This window comes from Palaemon carinicauda, chromosome 7 (assembly GCF_036898095.1).
Source record: "Palaemon carinicauda isolate YSFRI2023 chromosome 7, ASM3689809v2, whole genome shotgun sequence".
Classification (NCBI taxonomy): domain Eukaryota; kingdom Metazoa; phylum Arthropoda; class Malacostraca; order Decapoda; family Palaemonidae; genus Palaemon; species Palaemon carinicauda.
In genome coordinates this window covers 170480223-170485222 of record NC_090731.1, presented here as the reverse complement: position 1 = coordinate 170485222, position 5000 = coordinate 170480223, and the positions used below count along the sequence as shown (strand labels likewise).

At 47.6% G+C, this 5000-nt stretch overlaps 1 protein-coding gene across 2 annotated transcripts in view; it reads right to left on the bottom strand.

Annotated features, from left to right (window-relative positions):
- LOC137644165 (uncharacterized) overlaps nucleotides 1-5000 on the bottom strand; it is a 68213-nt gene that overhangs the window by 28824 nt on the left and 34389 nt on the right. The window lies entirely within an intron of this gene.

The following is a 5000-nucleotide window of genomic DNA, read 5'->3' as shown; positions in this document are numbered from 1 at the left end:
TATGGCCCTCATCTCTCGAAAGGGCCACTATTTCGCTAACTCTGGCTCCCGAGGCTAGTGCAAATAGGAATATAACTTTTTGGGTCAAATCTTTCAGAGAGCAATCTTCATTGTTCAGAGTTGATACCAAATGAAGAACCTTATCCAAGGACCACAAAATGGGTCTCGGAGGTGCTGCAGGCCTAAGTCTACCGCAGGCCTTAGGGATCTTGGTAAAGATTTCATTAGAGAAGTCTACCTGGAAGGCGTACAGCAGGGGTCTAGTCAAGGCAGATTTACACGTGGAAATCGTGTTGGCTGCTAATCCTTGTTCATGAAGATGAATAAGGAATGATAAACAGAAATCTGTTGAGATTTCTTTTGGCTTCTTTGCTTTGACAAAGGCAACCCATTTCTTCCAGGACAACTCATATTGTCTTCTGGTAAATTTAGACTTGTATTCTTCTAAGAAGTTTATACTGTCTCTCGAAATCCCAAACCTTTTCTTGACTGCTAAGGAGAGAAAATCATGAGATGAAGGTTTCGGGTTTTCTGTGATGATGCGAAGACAGTCGACTTCTGCACTTGCTGAATCAGAACTGGGTCCGGCAACAGGACCAGCTTCAGTCGCAGTTCCAATATTAGAGGAAACCAGATGCTGTTCGGCCACTTGTGAGCCATTATATGCTGCCGTTTCCTGAAAGGATCTCAGTTTGTTGAAGACTTTCAGCAGAAGATTGGGTGGAGGGAACAGATAAATCCTGGACCATCTGTTCCAATCTACAGTAGGGACATCGCGTCCACTGCTTCCGCTAGAGGGTCCTCGTATGGGACCACGTAACGAGGTAGCTTCTTGTCGCTCGTCGCGAAGAGGTCGATTTGCAGTTCTGGGACTTGACGTAAGATGAAGGAGAATGATCCTGCGTCTAGGGACCATTCTGACTCTATCGGTGTAAGCCTGAAAAGAGCGTCCGCTATCACATTGCGGAACCCTTGGAGGTGAACTGCTGATGAGTGCCATCTCTTCTTTTCCGCCAAACGGAAGATGGCCAACATCACTTGGTTGATTTGGGGCGATCTCGAGCCTTGTCGATTCAGACATCTCATTATCATTTCGCTGTCTAGAACCAGTCATATGTGGGTCGAGCAGTGAAGATTCAGTTTCTTCAGAGTTAGAAAAACTGCCATGGCTTCCAGAATGTTGATATGGAAGGTCTTGAATAGGGAGGACCAAGTCCCTTGGACTTTCCGATGGTGAGAGTGACCTCCACATCCTTCCTTTAAGGCGTCCGTATGAATGATGACTGAAGGTGGTTGTAACAGCACCGATTTCCTTAGGTGCTTGGCCTCCGACCACGGCTTGAGAAGTGATCGCAGACGAGCCAGTATCGGTCTTGTTAGATCTCTTCGAGCGTTTGATGCGTATCTTCTCCAGACTCCTGTTGCATCCTTTAATTGTGCTCTTAGCACTGGATCTGTCACTGATGCGAATTGGAGGGAGCCCAGCACTCTCTTCTGTTGGCGTCTTGATATCCGATTGGATGTTAGAAGTCTCTTGACAGATCCTGCTATCTCTCTCCTCTTCTTTGACGGAATGGAGAGGCGGTGTGACTGCAAGTCCCAATGAATTCCGAGCCATTGAAACTTTTGAGCTGGAGATAGTCGAGACTTTTTGGTATTGATCTTGAATCCCAGATGTTCCAGGAACTGGATCACTGTTTTGGAGGCTTGCATGCATTCCGCTTCGGATGCTGCCCACACCAGCCAATCGTCCAGATAGGCCAGTACCTGAACTCCCTTTAGGCGTAGTTGAACGACTGCGTTTGCAAGCTTCGTGAAGATCCTTGGGGCTATGTTTAAACATAGTCTCTTCTGTAGCTTGAATCCTAGGTAGGAGATTTGGCGATTGATTGGAACATGCCAATAAGCATCTGCCATGTCTATGGAGACTGTGTATGCCTTTTTGGGCAACAGGGTCCTTATGTGTTGAAGGGTTAACATCCTGAAACTGCGGTTTACTATGAACTTGTTGAGTAGCGACAAGTCCAGAATGATTCTGAGTTTGTCTGAGTCCTTCTTTGGAACACAAAACAGCCTTCCTTGGAATTTGATGGACTTTGCCCTCTTTATTATTCTCTTGTCCAAGAGTTCTTGGACATATTCTTCCAGAACGGGGGTTGAGTGTTGGAAGAATTGAGGGAAAGATGGTGGAGCTACATTCCAACTCCAACCCAGCCCGTTCTTGATTAAGCTGTGGGCCCAGGGATCGAAGGTCCAGCGATCCAGGAAAGAGACTAGTCTCCCTCCTACCAGAAGCATCTCACTTTGAGTGCTGACCAGAGGACTTGCCTCCTTGGCTGCGTCCACCTTTGTTGTCTCTACCTCTTGAGGGGTGTCTAGAGGAACCTCGAAATGAGCCTCTTAGACTTTGGCCGAAAGGTCATTGACTGCCTCTCGAAAGCTGGGGTAAAGGCTGGCGATTGTGTTGCCAACTGCTGGGGTACCAATTGGTACATGGTAGGTGGTTGTGCCACCGCCTGGGGCACCGCGGCAAGATGTTGTTGTTGTCTAGGGAGGCGAGAGAGCGCCCTTGGTTTCTTTGTTTTCCTCTTAGGTTGGGGACCCTCATCCGGGGAAGACTTCCTCTTTTTTGACAAGCCCCACTTCTGGAGAAGGTTCCTATTCTCCTTGGCAGCTTTGTCAACAACCTCCTTGACCACTTCACTTGGGAAGAGGTCCTTTCCCCAGATACTTCACGATATCAGCTTCCTTGGCTCGTGTCTAACCGCAGCCGAGGCGAACATGAACTCTCTGCAAGCTCATCTGGCTTTGATAAAGCCATACATGTCCTTAGTCACCGTTGCCAAATGAGCTTTCGCAATGACCATGAACATATCTGGAGTTAGAGATTCGCTTGCCTTTGTCTCCAGCATAGTTTGGAGAGACATAGAGGCGGCAAGTCTTTCTTTTGTCTCCTGCTCCCTGCGCAGGAGAAATTATGACAACTTGGGGAGGTCCTCACCGAACTGGCGTCCGGCAATGTCAGCCTCCAACTTCCCGACTGAGAAGGTAAAGTGAACATCCTTCCAGTCTTTTTGGTCCAGTGGTAAAGCTAAGGAGAATGGCTTACACTCCTCGAGTGTAGGGCACAGTTTCCCAGCTTCGATTGCCTTCAAGGCAGCCTTATAACCTTTTACAATAAAGGGAAAGGCCCAGGCAGATGAAGAAACAAAGGAAGGATGCTTCTTACTCAGAGCCAGTACCTTACAGTTAGTGAAGGCCCTCTCCTTCAAGGTAGTCATTAGCAAAGCCTGAGCTTTGGCATGATCAAAAACTATGACCTCTTTCGGCTCTGTCTCTTCCTTTGAAGCTAGCTCATTCTTCAGACGGACGAAGCAGTCTGGATAAGCCCCGAAGCTAGGCCAGAATTCCACGTCTTCCACTGGAAGTGTACCCAGCTTCTCTGAAAGAAAGATCTTACCTGCCGACATTGGCATGTACACAGCATGCCTCCACGGGTTCACATCCGAGAATGGGGTAAGATCCTTTACGTTCAGCTTCTTCAGAGCTGTACGACATGCGGCAAGTTGGTGCATTTCCAACCTTAACGCCGCTTGCTTTTCATCAGTCTGCTTCTGAATCTGCTGCACTAACGTTAGTATAGATGACAGTCTGCCCCATGTCGGCCGATGGGGGAGCAGATGACGTTGAGGGAACAGGTTCTGGGGCAGGAACCGAGGAGACCGAAACCGCTTCGGCCTCTTCCTCGTCGGTCTCAGGAGCCATCGTTGACTCCTCTTCATGACCTTCCGCAAGAAGGTCCTGTTCAGTGCCTTCTGACACTTCCAACATCGAGTCATCAAGCTGAATGTCCTTCATTGCGTCTGAGACCTCAGACTCTACTGGGATCTGGACAAGGGGGATCTCTGGATGAGGCTGAGGGATCACTGCATCTGACAATTCCCTTGGGAAAAGACAGGCCCGCATCTTCTCGTTAGCAAGGTAAGGCCCCATTGTGTTTTTCTGAAAACCCCTGACCCATCTTCGCAGCTTTTCCCTTGCTGCATCCCTTGACTCCGTTGAGTTCTGGTCGTCAAAGGGCTCCGTAACCAAGTTTGAACAAACGTCACATACCTGGGGGTCCCAATACTTCAGAGTTCCCTGAGTGGTTGCGCAGCGAGCGTGAGTCCTGCACAACCTATGTCCGCTGAAGTTCTTACTGCGGACATTGCAGAACATGCTGTCACACTTGGGATGGTCCTCCTGTAAAGAGAGGAAAGTTCAATGAGTATATGGTAAATACTCTCACAAGATTAAGTATACATTATATTATATTTTATTGTATATAGCTTATGATAGATAAGCTAGGAAGGAAAGAGGAAAGACACATACATGTGCTTCCCGTCCAGCCAATTGTTGTGACCTCCCTAAATTTAAAACTATTGGTAATCTATGAAGAGAACCACTGGAAGATTTCTATCCTATGAGGATAGAAAAGTGTAACTTAACACCTTCTTCCCGATGTTTTAATATTTGGGATTGTTATCAGTGATCACTAATTAGGTTAAAGAACTTACTTTCTTTATAATATATGGTCTCAACAATAGGCTGCACATGGCAACACAGAGTATATTGGAAAAAACTTTGGGCTACTGTATAATCTATACTGTAGTTTTTTATTTGCAGTATGATCTATACTGCAATTATACTGGCTACTGTATAACCATATACTGTAGTACCCGCCGGCATATGACGGCAGGCTAGCACCTGGGTACAGTTCAGAAGATGTTTTATCTTCTGGTATAATGGGCGGCAGGCCGCCGGCTCTCGGCGGACCGCTGGAGGGTCTCCGGCTGGCAGCAGTTATGCCAGCTGGCGGTTAAGTATTATTCTCAGTGGTCGGCGGCCTATCTGGCTGCCGGAAGCTAGACATATCTGCCGGCAGGTTAGGACCCATCGGTACTAGTCAGTAGAGGTAGAGAGAAAGTATGGATCGAAGGATAGTGAAGGAGCTCTGCCTT